Here is a 17,421-nt window from a genome sequence, read left to right as displayed (position 1 = left end):
AAAACAAAAAGCATTAGACTCAGATAAATGAAAGGGGCAAGAAGGAATAACTGTATGTGCCAGGGGAAGGAGAGTGAAACATGAATCTACAAGGGGCCTTGAATAAGGGCTAAGAGTGTGGACACTGCAGTATGATCACTTGGGTGTAAATCCCTGTTTTGCAAATGACTTGCTGTCTGACCTTTGAAAAGTCATCAAAGACCTTTGACAAGACTATGTAAGGTACAGTTTTCCCATCTGTAAAATGTGGGTAAGACTACTCATAGCACCTAAATTAAATGCTTTAAGTCAGTATTAAATGCTTTAATAATAACATAATAATGAACAGTGTCTAAAACACAGGAACTACCTAATTAATGTTAGTTGCTTCTAAATCTAGGCTTCAGCAATCTTGGTCTATCAGTCACTCTTTCTTTGCTGTTTCAGTCCTGACACAGTGATGCTATTCTCACTAGGGCCATGTGACCAGGAAAGAAACTGTGCCAGGTCTAAGGGCTTGTGCACATTACAACGGAAGTAACTCACATGTACATGAATTAAGTATATTTAAATGTCAACATGAAAAAACTTGAGATCTAGAAATTCAGAAACTTCAAGGCCATGTCAAAGCTGAGGGCCAATAAATAGAAAGCTTCTCAATCCCAAATGAGTCCCTGGAAAAGGAGTAAAGCCTTTCAAAAAGACTGCAGCCAAAACTGGAGATACAGGTCTGATACCCAAAGCCTACCTTCGTACCCTGTTGAAGCAGGTCTCTGTCAGGGCAGTGAGCACTAACAGCCCCAACCACTGCCACAGAAGTGTCTTTGAAGAACAGACAGTGATCAATTCTCCCTCTGTGCACAGCCATTTTCTTTCCTATTAAAAAAAATAAAAGAACTCATTTAGAAAAAACTGTCCTGTTGTGGAAGGCTAACTGCCCTTTAGCTGAATCAAAGGTTTAACTGCTGAGAAACCACGGGTATTTCTTGAACAAATATCTAAGTGCATATGGGTCATATGATGCCAAGCAAATATTGGGACATTTTCATACCATTGAAGGTTAGCCAGGCTTCTCTTCCTTTGTTAACTGTGAGTTAACTGAATCTCAAACAATTCGAAGCATTCCTTGCAATGTAAAATACCATGAAGTGAGCCTTCAAAGTATAACTTAAAAAGCATTCTGGTCTTGTTAAAATTATTTTCTTTCCAATTCACTTTGATTATCTGTACAATGTATGTGATATTAACACCAACGATAACTTATTTATCAGAGGATGTGGGAAAGATAGTATCTCCAAGGCCTATGGAGAGGTAATATTCAACAGGAATACAGACAGAGATATTCAGTTTGGGCACAGTAAAGCTCTGGTTTTATTTTCTTTAACCAACTGGACTGTGCATTGTAGTTTATAAATTACTCTGTAGTTTAAAGGAATAAAACTTTCCCTGATAGAAAGACAGCACAGCTCTCTTCCCAGCAACATGAAAGACAACGGGGTTGAATGATTGCTCACCTGACTTAACTCTACAATCCTCAGTGGAAGAGACGGAAAGTCAAATGGAGGCTCAGGACCTGAAGACATAAGAATCTGAATTTCCAAAGTTGAACCTGGGCTGAAACATCTGAGGCAAAACAGTTGACTTGATGGCAGGTTGACTCCCAGGAATCTCTGTCTCGGTAGCCAGATAAAGGAAGCAAAAGGCAGTTCTCTACTTGGGAAGTCAACTGAATACTCTGGAACAAGTCTCATTCTAAAGTACTTTGGGGAAAAGGAATAAACTGGAAGAGTGGGACTGACACACACACATATATATAATATAAAAAATAGATAACTAGTAAGGATCTACTGTGTAGCACAGGGAACTCTACTCATAGTCTGTAATGGTCTATATGGGAAAAGAATCTAAAAGAGAGTGTATTTATGTGTATGTATAACTGATTCCCTTTGCTATACACTGGAAACTAACACATGTGTCTCCTTGGACAATTCATTTCCGAGTATTAGACAAGAGCCCAGTTTCGGGCCCTGGAAGGGGTCTGCCTTCCTGCAACAAATGGCGACTCTGGTGGGACTCTTCTTTCCTGAGACTGACATCCTGACCACTCAGGGTACTCAGGGGCCAGCTTACCTGCCAATGGACCAGACCCAGGGGCCGCAACTGGGATCCTTTTGTCCCTGGTCTCCTCCTGACGTGGACAACTGGCCAGAGTGCCCCAACTGCTAAGGAACAAGAGACTTTATTGACCTCTCTCCCCTTCCCTTTCTCTTTCCTCTCCTTAACCCTTCCTGTCCTTCCCTGTTTTTCTAGTCCCTCGGTTCTGGACGCAGGAATCTGGTCAAAGAGCCCTCAGCCTGAGCTGAGGATTGGAGACTGATCACCTCCTCTTGGCAGAGAACTCGAATTCTGGTTCTGGTCTGGACTGATTTCTGGTAGGGGTGAGTTCCAGTCCTCTCTTCTTTGGAGGCCCAGGGAAAAGTCCCATAACGCCTGGGCATCTGCAGGTGGCAGGAGACATCTGTAAGGCCACCCCTTTCACCTCCCCTCTCCCGCCTCCTCCCCCTTCTTCTTTCAACTTGGTTTTCTTTCCTCCCTTGAAATCTTTGATGTTAGTACTTGGATCTGAAGTTCTGTGTCTCTATAGGAGGTTTTCTGAGAGACTGTATTCTTGTATTTAAGGGCTTCCCTGGTGGTGCAGAGGTTAAAGTGTCTGCCTGCAATGTGGGAGACCTGGGTTCGATCCCTGGGTCAGGAAGATCCCTTGTAGAAGGAAATGGCAACCCACTCTAGTATTCTTGCCTGGAGAATCCCATGGATGGAGGAGCTTGGTGGGTTACAGTCCACGGGTCGCAAAGAGTTGGACACGACTGAGCGACTCCACTTTCACATAACTGATTCCCTTTGCTATACACTGGAAACTAATACAACATTGTATATCAACTATGCCAATAAAATAAAGTGCTTCTTCTATAGAGTGTAGTTAAGTTGCAAAAACATGTGTATAATAAGGTTGTTAGGATAGAGATACCACAAGAGAAAATACCAGAGATTTAAAGGGTAATTAAGAAAGTCCAAAGATGATGCTGTAGTATCTTGGGGCAACTAAAAGCTTAAGCTCTTCCATCAGAAGACACAGGTTCAAAAAGGGAGTCTACAGTTTACTGGCTGGACATTCTTGGTTTAGTTTTGAACTTCACTTAGTTTGATAACCTGTCTTTGAAATGTAATAAAAATGAAACTAGCTCCAGAATTGATGAGGTTACTACATCAAGTAAAAGCAATTAGAACAATTTTAGGCTTGGTTATCTCTAAAATGAACCAACCTGGGAGGAAATGGCCTTTATTAAAGGTCTTTTCTATATGGTTCACTGTCTGCCATGTTAAAAAACAGATGGGAAGATAAATGTCATATCCAGGTGTTCTATTAGAAGGGCACCTCAGTTAACCTTCTGAGTGCATCTACTTTGCTAGTGCAGCATTTAAACCTAAAAAAATGGGGAAATCTTAAAAGAGTTCCTGATCTTTCTAGGAGCACTATTATCCCTGGACATTGAAAATGACCTCAATTTACCTCCAACTAAAATTAGAGACAAGGCTATGGTTTTTCCTGTGGTCATGTATGGATGTGAGAGTTGGACTGTGAAGAAGTCTGAGCATCAAAGAATTGATGCTTTTGAACTGTGGTGTTGGAGAAGACTCTTGAGAGTCCCTTGGACTGCAAGGAGATCCAACCAGTCCATTCTGAAGGAGATCAGCCCTGGGATTTCTTTGGAAGGAATGATGCTAAAGCTGAAACTCCAGTACTTTGGACACCTCATGCAAAGAGTTGACTCATTGGAAAACACTCTGATGCTGGGAGGGATTGGGGGCAGGAGGAGAAGGGGACAACAGAGGATGAGATGGCTGGATGGCATCACTGACTCGATGGACGTGAGTCTGAGTGAACTCCGGGAGTTGGTGATGGACAGGGAGGCCTGGTGTGCTGCGATTCATGGGGTCGCAAAGAGTCAGACACAACTGAGTGACTGAACTGAACTGAAAATTAGAGATACCAAGGGAACATTTCATGCAAAGATGGGCTCAATAAAGGTCAGAAATGGTATGGACCTAACAGAAGCAGATGATATTAAGAGGAGGTAGCAAGAATACACAGAAGAACTGTACAAAAAAGATCTTCACAACCCAGATAATCATGATAGTGTGATCACTCGCCTAGAGCCAGACATCCTAGAATGTGAAGTCAAGTGGGCCTTAGAAAGCATCACTACAAACAAAGCTAGTGGAGGTGATGGAATTCCAGTTGAGTTATTTCAAATCCTAAAAGATGATGCTGTGAAAGTGCTATACTCAATATGCCACCAAATTTGGAAAACTCAGCAGTGGCCACAGGACTGGAACAGGTCAGTTTTCATTCCACTCCCAAAGAAAGGCAATGCCAAAGAAGGCTCAAACTACTGCACAATTGCACTCATCTCACACGCTGGTAAAGTAATGCTCAAAATTCTCCAAGCCAGGCTTCAACAGTACATGAACCATGAACTTCCAGATGTTCAAGCTGGTTTTAGAAAAGGCAGAGGAACCAGAGATCAAATTGCCAACATATGCTGGATCATTGAAAAAGTAAGAGAGTTCCAGAAAAACATCTATTTCTGCTTTATGGACTATGCTAAAGCCTTTGACTGTGTGGATTACAAGAAACTGGAAAATTCTGAAAGAGATGGGAATACCAGACCACCTGACCTGCCTCCTGAGAAACCTATATGCAGGTCAGGAAGCAACAGTTAGAATCGCACATGGAACAACAGACTGGTTCCAAATAGAAAAAGGAGTATGTCAAGGCTGTATATTGTCACCCTGCTTATTTAACTTATATGCAGAGTACATCATGAGAAATGCTGGGCTGGAAGAAGCACAAGCTGGAATCAAGATTGCCGGCAGAAATATCAATAACCTCAGATATGCACATGACACCACCCTTATGGCAGAAAGTGAAGAGGAACTAAAGAGCCTCTTGATGAAAGAGGAGAGTGAAAAAGTTGCCTTAAAGCTCAACATTCAGAAAACTAAGATCATGGCATCCAGTCCCATCACTTCATGGGAAATAGGGAAACAGTGGAAACTGTGTCCGACTATTTTGGGGGGCTCCAAAATCACTGCAGATGGCGATTGCAGCCATGTAATTAAAAGACGCTTACTACTTGGAAGGAAATTTATGACCAACCTAGATAGCATATTCAAAAGCAGAGACATTACTTTGCCAACAAAGGCTATAGTCAAGGCTATAGTTTTTCCTGTGGTCATATATGGATGTGAGAGTTAGACTGTGAAGAAAGCTGAGAGCCAAAGAATTGATGCTTTTGAACTGTGGTGTTGGAGAAGACTCTTGAGAGTCCCTTGGACTGCAAGGAGATCCAACCAGTCCATCCTAAAGGAGACCAGTCCTGGGTATTCATTGGAAGGACTGATGCTAAAGCTGAAGCTCCAGTACTTTGGACACCTCATGCAAAGAGTTGACTCATTTTAAAAGACCCTGATGCTGGGAGGGATTGGGGGCAGGAGGAGAAGGGGACGACAGAGGATGAGATGGCTGGACGGCATCACTGACTCGATGGACATGAGTTTGAGTGAACTCCGGGAGTTGGTGATGGACAGGGATGCCTGGCATGCTGCGATTCATGGGGTTGCAAGGAATCGGACATGACTGAGCGACTGAACTGAAATGAAACCATCACTGATAATGAGAGGGAGTCTACAGAGCCAAGACTCTGGGGATGAACTGCTTGAGTCACTCTGTGACAACTGGGGAGCAATGTTACTGAGTTTAACTGACCTCAATTATTGAAGCTGGAAAAAAAAGGGATATTAGCTTTATTTCCTCACCATTAAAACTAAGTCAAAGCACACACAGAAAGTGTATAGCACCATGTGCTCTGCTAATGTAAACTACTGCTATCCAAAGACTGTTACAAAAGAAATGGACTGCTGTCTGGAATAGAACAAATAGGTAAGATATGATAAAGCAGTATTTGAGAAGGATTAGTCATATTTGGCAGAAAGTGCTAGGAAAACATTAAAATGTTAAAATAATTAAAAGTGTTATCAACCAGTGAAAGTCAAAGGAACAGAGGCATCTCATAACATAGGACTGAAAGAGGAAGGCCAAGAATGGTAGATGACAGCAGGACACAGAATAATTACCTTTGTTAGAGGTGAGACTAAATTGTGAAAGGATGTAGGGTTATATGGACAACATCTGTTTCTTGAATAAGGGTCTAATTACTTTACACTTGACCTCTTGACTTTACACTTTACACTTGACCTCTTGACTTTACACTTCAGCTAATCAAGAGGTACAAAACAAACAGAAAATAATCAAGTTTCTAACCAGTTTATAATAAAAGAAATTATCAGGGAGATATTTACACAAGATATTTCCGTAAGTATGTTAACTGCATTGATATGTTCAGATTTTAGTTTTTAAAAAACTTAAAATAATTCAAATGTCTAAAAAAGAGGTATGTTATACAAAAAATCATGGCTCAGTTGAGATTAGTATGCACTCACATTTAAAGACAGGAAAATATTTTGTTAACTTAAGAGCTATTTTAAAATGTTACCAGCATACATACACATACTAAAAAGAAATGTACCAAAAATCTGAGTGGTTTTGGATATTCTTTTAATTGTGCTATGATATTTTATTTCAAATTTTTACAATGAATACTTATGCCTTTCATAATGTTTAATACATTGTATAATGGGGGGAAATTATTCTGAGTAACAGATATAAACTTGAACTTATTCCTCCCTAAAGGTCCCCAAAAAATATGAAAATAAGAAGGAAAAGAGGAATGTAAAGGGGAAATATTCAGGAAATGGACAATTCTACACAACAATACTGATCTCTATTAAAAATTACTGCTAAAAGAAAAATATATTTAAAATCACATAAAACTATTTATCCAATTAGTGGTATTGTGTAATTTTAATAAAAAAAAAATAGACACTGATGCCAAAGGTCTCTCAACTAAAATAAGAATACATTTTTGTTAATTTTTGGAGAGCTTGTGCTAATATCAATACGGATGCCTCATAATTCCAGTAGACCCAAAGTTTTATCTTAGTACTGCAGGGCCAATTTCAAGATTTTTATTGCAAGAGTTAAATAATTCTCTATTAAAGTTTACTATTAGCAATTTGATGAGCTTAATAAAATGTGGAAACCAAACACATGACATGTATGTTGTAAAGTAGGACTATCCATTAGATAGTAAACAAAATGTGGTTTATAAAGAAAGTGTGTATGTAAACAAATATGTACTAATATATGATATATAAACACAAAATGTGTCATATAAACAAACTGAATGCATAAATAAAGTGTGACATATGTATTACATATACACACAATGAAATATCATTTTGCTATTTAAAAAAAAAGCAATAGAGTTCTGGCACATGCAACACTGATAAACCTTGAAGATGTGGTAAGTAAAATAAGCTGCACACCAAAGGACAAATATTATATTGTTCCAATTATGTGAGGTACCCAGGACAGGCAAATTTTCAGAGACTGAAAGTAGATTAGAAGTTACCAGGCACTAGGGAGAGAGGGAGTATGACAAATGTACCATAGTAACTGATATAGGGGAACCTGAGTAGGGGATATATGAAAACTCTTTGCAACTTCTATGCAAATTGAAAACTGTTCTAAAATCAAAAAGTTTATTTTAAAAACAATGATCAGAATGATGATATCCACCTTCCCTTAAATTTTACTCTATAAATAGGTTACCACACACTTTGATTTTTCCATGTGCTAAAAATCAGACTTATTATAAATTCAATAAGGGAAACTGAATCAAGTTTACAATATCCTTATTGAGACCCCTGATGTGCAAGGAAAACTTGGGGATAACTGTTTTGTGATATTGTGCTAAAATACAGGTTAAACAATCCACAGTTTTGTATATTTTGAAGAAAATTACTTAAGCAACTATAAAATGGTTAAATAAGAACACTGTAGTATATACACTAAAACGTTTCTGGATGGGCAATGAAGATGACCTTTAATAAAAATTGTTCATATTTTTACCAACTTTTGCAAAGATACTAACATAGGAAAACCATATAGAAACACTCACAGAAGGAAAGATGGATCCTCATTACATCGTTATTTGTGAAAGGAACAAAATGCTTTAAACTGTTAAATTATACTAGGCATGAATTTTAATTTCAAACTAAGAGCCAAGTATTCTGTTGTATAGTCCAGAGTCACATGTTAAATGCCAATACTGATAATTTTTAGAACCTGGAACTGAATGACTTGTGTATGACAAGGGGTCCTATTTAAGGTATGCAAAAACACATGGCAAGACAGAGGACTATGAATATGATAGTCGTGAAACATCTCATGAATATTACTTTGATAAAACTATGCAGCAACAGGCATGCAAGAAAGCACAGATCATGAAATATAGCACTGTTTCTGCTCTAGCTCTTCTGTTATGCATATTCTGATTAAAATCACCTTGCATATTAATTTTAACAGATAAATTTTCCTGTTATAAAGTCCATGTATCCATATCATATGACGTCTTTATGGTACAACTGACGAGAAAAAATATATATAATAGCAGCTGGGAAAACCAAAAACTGGGTAGAATTGACACAAAATAGAATAATGAAAAAAACTCAGATGGAGACAACTCTAGATAAACAGTCATTGACACAAATATTATTATTGTTGTTCAGTCACTAACTTGTGTCCAACTCTTGGTGACCCCATGGACTGCAGCACGCCAGGCTTCCCTGTCCTTCACTATCTCCTGGAGTTTGCTCAAACTCATGTCCATTCAGTCGGTGATGCCATCCAGCCAACTCATCCTCTGTCGCCCCCTTCTCCTCCTGCCCTCAATCTTTCCCAGCATCACTGTCTTTTCCAATGAGTCGCCTCTTAGTATCAAGTGGCCAAAGTATTATACAGAACCAAGAAATTTAGAGTATATGGAATGGTGTCACATAAATGAATCTAAACATGAATAGGCAGCAAGTGAGCACAGAAAATAGTAACAAAATATTTACACAACCAAAATAATTCCATATTGTCACAGAAAAGACAGTTAACGGACTCACATATCAGTGAGTCCAGAAGCAGACCCAAATAAATTATGAAATTTAGTATTGATGAATTTCTAATAAATAGTATTAGTCAACTGGCTAGCCCTTTAAAATAGAATGTGAAATCATCATATGACTGTTGACATCAAAATATGATTCAAAAGGAGCAATGATTTTGATTAAATTATAAAAAATATTAAAAAGAAGTTCAATTTACAGAGTTGCTCATTTGATTGTGTTTTTCCCCTTGACCTAATCATGTGCTAATTATATTCAGAGATTTCCTAAAATCGAATCATCTTTGATGGCTGGCATGAACACTATTTGCTTGTGTGTACTAGTCATGAATTTGTTCCTGCATTCTTCTCATCAAGTTCATATTTAGGTTATTTGCTTACACAGTTGTTATACAGTTGATCCTTGAACCCTGGTATGGTTAGTGGCACTAACACTCCCCACTTCCACACAGTCAAATATCCACACACAACTTTACAGTCAGCCCTCCATACCTGGGGTTCTGCATTCGTGGATTTAAGCAACTGGGAATCATATAGTATAGGACATATTTACTGAAAAACTAAATATTCTTGTATAAGAGCACCCTGGCAGTTTAAACTTCTGTTGTTCAAGGATCAACTATATATCATCATCACAGACTGGTCCACAGGTCTATTTTTGTTTTTATCAGACTGTTTCTATAATATGCTGACTTTATGACAAGACTATCTATGCAGAGATTCTTTGAAAAGTTACACATGAGATTAGCGACAGTACTTGTACTGTCTGGGAACAAGGAAGATTGAGGACTAGTAAACAAGGGGTGGAAAAGCAACTTTTAACTGTATCCATTTTAGCACAAATTGAATTATTTACTATTTGCATGTATCACTGTTTTTTTTTTTTAAAAAAAACTATTATCTGTGAGTGACAATTAAACTGGAATATTTTCAAAGAGTAATCTAGCAACCTAATGAATCAGATTTATTAGATGTGCATACTGGGACTTCCCTGGAGGTCCAGTGGTTAACAATATGCTTGTCAATGCAAGGGACACAGGTTCAATCCTTGGTCCAGGAAGATCCCACATGCCACAGGGCAAATAAGCTCTCATGCCACAACTACAAAAAGCCCACTTGGAGCAACAAAGACCCAGGACAGCCAAAAAAATAATAAATGTGCATACTGTCTTTACTCATAAATTATCATACAGAATTACTAGTGCAAGTATCCCTCAACAAGTGTATAAGATACATAAAAATATAAATGAACATGTAACACACTGTTTGCATGAGGGGATGACACATATGGTATTGTATCCATATTGGTATTATATTCATACCAATGTTTACTCAACATTTAATGAGCAGCTACTAAGTAACAGGCAGTTTTAAAAGATGGAATCACACCATTCTGAAAGGACAAAGATGCTTGGTCTACAAAGACACAAACCATTGTATATATCAGCAAGGAGTTTACCTAGCAGCAGCACCAACAACCAAATGGCCACTAGGCTGCCAATTAATCAGAGGTTATAAGGAAATATGCAAGATGGCAGCCCACCTTATGTTATTCCAATCTAATCTGAGTCTCAGGTGTTAATTCTTAACAGATGCCTCCATATATACCTTTGAGTTCCATGACTCTGACAGAAATTCATTGGTTTTAAAGATGTTGAAAGTAGGTAAGTCTATACCCTAAATTACAATGCAATTTCAGACCCAAGTTGCAAAGCTTACATGATATGCCAACTGTTCAATCCTGGGTACTGACAGACATATCATGTAATCTCTTAATTAGAAAATAATAGAGCCAAAAGTATCTAATTACCAATTAAAGATCAGTCACTAAAATTACTACAAGATATACTGATCCCTGAAGAAGGCAATGGCACCCCACTCCAGTACTCTTGCCTGGAAAATCCCATGGATGGAGGAGCCTGGTAGGCTGCAGTCCATGCTAAGGATCAGACACGACTGAGCGACTTCCCTTTCACTTTTCACTTTCACGCATTGGAGAAGGAAATGGCAACCCACTCCAGTGTTCTTGCCTAGAGAATCCCAGGGACAGGGGAGCCTGGTGAGCTGCCGTCTATGGGGTCGCACAGAGTCGGACATGACTGAAGTGACTTAGCAGCATACTGATCCCTTGGGCTTGGATCACTAGATTTAGTCTAACATCAGAGGGAACATTCTGGTTCAATGGAACCCCTCAAGCAGAATTTAAGCCAGACACTTAACATTACTTCAACAGATTTTTAAGCTTCTACAAAGTGAAATAAACTGGAAATGATGCCAGGCTGCCATGGTATCATGATTCCAAGAGAAAGGAATGGATGATGATCAACAACATGAAGTAAAAAAGGACAAAATTCATCTAGAGATATCGTGAAAAAGGCTGTGTTTATGACCGACATGATTCCTGACCCAGACTTAAAATAATTTTAGCAAGAACATCTAATGGACAGAAGTATGTTCCTTGGAACTTCTAATAATTGGAATTTAAGCCTCTAGGTCGCAATGTATATGGCAGGAGGTCCATTGTGACAATACCAAAAGTCCTTTAGAGAACACAAGCTACCAATGTTAGCTTGGTTACTTGGCCCCAAATATGGATTCTGCCTTAGGATACAAACTTGGTGATAAAATTCCCCTGAAGTTCAATGTTGCAACATCCTCCTCTCCCTTCTTATCTTGGCTTCATATCTTCTATACTGTTAGGTAACCTTCTTTCCTATGTACCATGTACTTTATTAAACATCCCCTAGCTTCTGATCTCTTGGAGAAAACCTAGAACCTACTGCATGTATAAATTATGAACTATATCCATGGTATAAGAGGCATTTAATGCATACAAGTTGAATAAAAAGCCAATCAAAAAGAGTAAATGAGTGAAGGTAGCTTTAAAAAGAAAACCTCTTATTAGAACATTAAAGACCACTGTGTAAAAGAAGCATCACTATGAACAAAGCTAGTGGAGGTGATGGAATTCCCGTTGAGCTATTGCAAATCCTACAAGATGATGCTGTGAAAGTGCTGCAGTCAATATGCCAGCAAATTTGGAAAACTCAGCAGTGGCCACAAGACTGGAAAAGGTCAGTTTCATTCCAATCCCAAAGAAAGGCAATGCCAAAGAATGTTCAAACTGCCACACAATTGCACTCATCTCACACGCTAGCAAAGTAATGCTCAAAATTCTCCAAGCCAGGCTTCAACAGTACATGAACCGAGAACTTCCAGATATTCAAGATGGATTTAGAAAAGACAGAGGAACCAGAGATCAAATTGCCAACATCCACTGGATCATAGAAAAAGCAACAGAATTCCAGAGAAACATCTACTTCTGCTTTATTGACTACACCAAAGCCTCTGACCATGTGGATCACAACAAATTATGGAAAATTCTTAAAGAGATGGGAATACCAGACCACCTTACCTCCTCCTGAGAAATCTGTATGCAGGTAAGGAAGGAACAGTTAGAATTGGACATGGAACAACAGATTAGTTCCAAATTGGGAAAGGAGTACTTCAAGGTACTGTCACCCTGTTTATTTAACTTATATGCAGAGTACATCATGCAAAATCCTGGGCTGGATGAAGCACAAACTGCAATCAAGATTGCTGGGAGAAATACCAATAACCATGATACGCAGATGACACCACCCTTATAGCAGAAAGTGAAGAGGAACTAAAGAGCCTCTTCATGAAGGTTAAAGAGGATAGTGAAAAAGCTGGCTTAAAACTCAACATTCAAAAAACTAAGATCCAATCGTATCACTTCATGGCAAATAGATGGGTAAACAGTAGAAACACTGACAGACTTTATCTTCTTGGGCTCCAAAATCACTGTGAATGGTGACTGCAGCCATGAAATTAAAAGATGCTTGCTCCTTGGAAGAAAAGCAAAGACAAACCTAGACAGTGTATTAAAAAGCAGAGACATCAATTCGCCAACAAAGGTCCACATAGTCAAAGCTATGGTTTTTCCAGTAGTCATGTATGGATGTGAGAGTTGGACCATAAAGAAGGCTGAGCACTGAAGACTTGATGCTTTTGAACTGTGGTGTTAGAGAAGACTCCTGAGAGTCCCTGGGACAGCAAGGAGATCAAACTGGTCAATCCTGAAGGAAATCAATGCTGACTATTCATTGGAAGGCCTGATGCTGAAGCAGAAATTCCAATACTTTGGCCACCTGATGCAAAGAGCCAACTCATTAGAAAAGACCCTGATGCTGGGAAAGATGGAAGGCCGGAGGAGAAGGGGACCACAGAGGACAAGATGGTTGGATGGCATCACCGACTCAATGGACCTGAGTTTGAGCAAGCTCCAAAAGACGGTCAAGGACAGGGAAGCCTGGCATGCTGCAGTCCATGGGGTTGCAAAGAGTCGGACATGACTGAATGACAACAAGAATTGGAAGTCCAGTGGTTAGGACTCTGTGCTTTCACTGCCAAAGGACCTGAGTTTGATCCCTGGGTGGGGCATTAAAATGGACTTCCCTGGTGGCTCAGATGGTAAAGCATGTGCCTGCAATGCAGGAGACTCAGGTTCAACCCCTTGGCCGGGAAGATCTCCTGGAGAAGGAAATGGCAAACCATTCCAGTATTCTTGTTTGGGAAATCCCATGGACGGAGGAGCCTGGTAGGCCACAGTCCATGGGGTCACAAAGAGTCGGACATGACTAAGTGAGTTCACTTTCACTTGGGGCATTAATATCCTACAAGCCATTCTGAGTGGCCAAAGCATAAAAAAAATGCAGAACAAATATGCCCCATTTAAAAAATAAATAAAAGATTTCTCCAGATTCCTCCATTTCCTGGTGGCCTCCTAGTTACCATGCCAGAGGCTCAGCCATTCACCAGTTCCTTTGGCTGGTTTCCAGTAAAATTCTTAACCTCCCTTACTGCCTTACTGCTTACAATCCTCTGCAGCCTTGCAAATTATGATCCCCTCATTGGAGCTATCATTTGTGCTCCTTGTAACAAAAACTTTACAAAAATAGAGATAAAATATAAAAACGTATAATAAATGTGGTCTTTAAACCCTGTTTGAAGCACAGATCTTTCAAAAAGCCTGAGTGATGTAGTGTTCTTTTGTTATTCACAAGAAGTCCCTTTTGAGCACACCTGAATTTATGCTAACAAAGTGACTCAAAGTGGGCTCGTGGTTTCCAGAGAGGGAAGTGCCATGCCAGGAAAATCAAGCGTACTAGTAGATTGTTGGAACTTTCAGCCCTATCCTCTAAGACCTGCAGAGAGAGGAAAGGGGTTGGAGACTGAACTAAGTGGCCAATAAGACCGAAATAAAACTCTAGAAACCCAGAGCTCAAGGAGCTCCCTGGTTGGTGCCAAGAAGGTGACATATCCTGAGCCCAAGGGCAAGGGCATGGAAACTCCAAGACTCTGTCCTATGTATCTTTTTCACTTGGTTGCTCCTGAGTTGTATCCTTTATAATAAGACTGTAAATGTAAGTATAGTACTTTCAGGGAGTTCTGGAAATTATTCTTGCAAATTAACAAACCCAAGATGGTCACAGGAATCCCTAGATTTAGCTCACTAGTCAGAAGCTTAGGTTGCCCTAGGATTTAATAAAGGGAATGTTCAGGAACACTTTTCGGATCAGGTGTTAATTTGAGGTAGTTAGCATCAGAATTTAATTAAAGCCAGGTGGTGTCAGAGGGGTCAGCAAGCTAGTGTCAGAACAGTATCAATCTCTCACTGTCAACCTACCAACTAACTAAATTATTGACTTTTTCCCAACATAGTATATTTTCATTAAGAAAAAAAACAAAACAAAACAAAGAAACCAAACACCCCAGAAGAAATAATAATTACTTATGTACACCTGTCTCAAAAGATAACTAATATACACAATATTGTAAAGCAATTATTCTCCAATTGAAAAATAAATTAAAAAAAATTTTTTTAAGATAATCAATGTGAACATTCTGTGTCTAAACAAACTTCAACATTTTAAATTTTGATGCAGAAAAATGCATCAAAGGGATTATAGCAAGTTCTTCAATTTCTGATAAGGGAGAAAAATAGTATTGCTTGAATTATGCCCAAATAGCACAATCCGTTTTTAAATCTTCTGAAATGGAGAGGCCTATTGTAATGCTCAGTTTTCTAATTAAATTCATGTGAAACCATAGAACAAAACTTTACTATTCCCTTGGATTTCTTTCATAAAGAGTGGTTCCTTGAAGATCAATTTCCAAATTAATGTGTGGGGAAGGAATGACACCCAATTTTTTAAATTAACATACTTCTCTCAGTTAACTATTTGCAACAGTATGATGAGGAAAAAGGGAAGGAAAAAAATAGTCAATATATCAAAGATTTTGTTTAAAATACTGGGGGCTGTCCTAAGATGGTAGAGGAATAGGATGGGGAGACCACTTTCTCCCCCACAAATTCATCGAAAGATCATTTGAACACTGAGCAAATACCACAAAACAACTTCTGAACGCTGGCAGAGGACACCAGGCAACCAGAAAGGCAGCCTATTGTCTTCAAAAGGAGGTAGGACAAAATATAAAAGATAAAAAGAGAGACAAAAGAGTTAGGGACGGATAACCATCCTGGGGAGTGAGTCTTAAAAGAGGAGAAGTTTCCAAACACCAGGAAACCCTCTCACCCGTGGGCCTGTGGGGCGTCTTGGAATCTCAGAGGACAACATAACCGGGAGGAAAAAATAAATAAATGAAACCCACAGATTATGCGCCTAATGGCAACTCCCAGTGGAGAAGTAGCCCAGATGCTTGCGTCTGCCACCAGCAAGCGGGGACTGAACAGGGAGGAGCGGCTGCACTGCTTAGGGTAAGGACCAGGCCTGAATGCCCTGAAGGCAATCTGAGGGAGCTAACCTGAGACAGCAACCCAAACCAAGGGAGAGCCAGAGAGGAAAAAAAAAAAGAGGAAAGAGAGAGAACATTCCTGTGAAAAGCTCTAACCTAAGGCACTGCCCTGTGCTCACAGAAGAAAGGACTGAGCAAATACCAGAGGAGAGCTAGTCCACTGCAGACTGGCCCATCCCCCATCCCCCGCCACAGGCAGGGCGGCAGGGCAGCCAGGAGTGGGGTGGGGGGCGGCAGCCAGAGCCAGAAAGGGGCAAACTTGGCCCCAGAGACGGCATTCCCTACCAAACTACGAGCAGGCTTCCAGTTGCTAACCAAGTCTTCCTGGGATCCTGGACAGTTGACATCAGCCAGGAGGCTCACAGCCAGAGATCAACTCTCCAGAGGAGACACGCGGCACACCTGAGACAGCGCACCCAGGAAACCAAGCAGCTAGGACCGGGAAGGTGATAAAAGACACACTGTACCTGGGGAGAGTGTGCTCGCCAAGCACCTGGTCGCCTGAGCTGCTCAGACCTGGGAAGGGCACAAAATGCAGGCCAAACTGAGTCTGTGCCTTTGTGGAGTACCCAGGAACTTGAACCTGAGTGGCTTAGACCTGGGAAGTGCTTGCAACCCTGGGCACACCTTAGACAGTTCCCCCGCAGAGCAACTTGGAGCCTGAGCAGTGTAGACCAAGAAAGCACACACGCCGTGAGTAGGGGCAAACCCAGTGTGGCCAAGACACTGTGAGCACTCCCCAAACACACCAGTGATATTTGTTTGTAATGTTCATCCCTCCCAGCAGCACAATTGAACAAGTGAGCCCAAATAAATGACCACCTTCAGGGCAGAAGTTAGATACTGAAGAGACTTGCAAACAGAGGAAGCCAAAATAAACAAAGAAGTGGGAACTGCTTTGGAACTAACAGGTGCAACAGATTAAAACCCTGTAGTTAGCACTGGCTACACTGGAAGGGACCTATAGACCTTGAGAAGTATAAGGTGGAGCAAGGAATTACCTGGGCATACACACCAAGGAAACCAGAATTGAAAGAGACACGTGTATCCCAGTGTTCATCACAGCACTGTTTACAATAGCCAGGACATGGAAGCAACTTAGATGTCCATCAGCAGACGAATGGATAAGAAAGTTGTGGTACATATACACAATGGAATATTACTCAGCCATTAAAAAGAATGCATTTGAATCCGTCTAATGAGGTGGATGAAACTAGAGCCTATTATACAGATTGAAGTAAGTCAGAAAGAAAAACACCAATATAGTATATTAATGCATATATATGGAATTTAGAAAGATGGTAATGATGACCCTATAATGTGAGACAGCAAAAGAGACACAGATGTTAAAAACAGGCTCTTGGACTCTGTGGGAGAAGGTAAGAGTGGGATGATTTGAGAATAGCACTGAAGCACGTATATTATCATATGTGAAATAGATCGCCAGTCCAAGTTCGATACATGA

At 40.0% G+C, this 17,421-nt stretch overlaps 1 long non-coding RNA gene across 6 annotated transcripts in view; it reads right to left on the bottom strand.

The window, feature by feature from the left end:
• Positions 1-2,161: 2,161 nt before the first annotated feature.
• Positions 2,162-17,421, bottom strand: part of LOC102191314 — a 44,221-nt gene continuing 28,961 nt past the window's right edge. For 5 of the 6 annotated variants that reach the window (XR_001917552.1, XR_001917555.1, XR_001917551.1 and 2 more), the window contains one exon: positions 2,162-2,198. This is a non-coding gene — a long non-coding RNA (uncharacterized LOC102191314). Of the gene's footprint in view, positions 2,202-17,421 lie in introns of all 6 variants that reach the window. The other variant, XR_001917553.1, reaches the window with a different exon arrangement.

Source organism: Capra hircus (genome assembly GCF_001704415.2).
Source record: "Capra hircus breed San Clemente chromosome X unlocalized genomic scaffold, ASM170441v1, whole genome shotgun sequence".
NCBI classification, from domain to species: domain Eukaryota; kingdom Metazoa; phylum Chordata; class Mammalia; order Artiodactyla; family Bovidae; genus Capra; species Capra hircus.
Note: the sequence above shows the minus strand (reverse complement) of the source record. Positions and strands in the feature narration are given on the sequence as shown.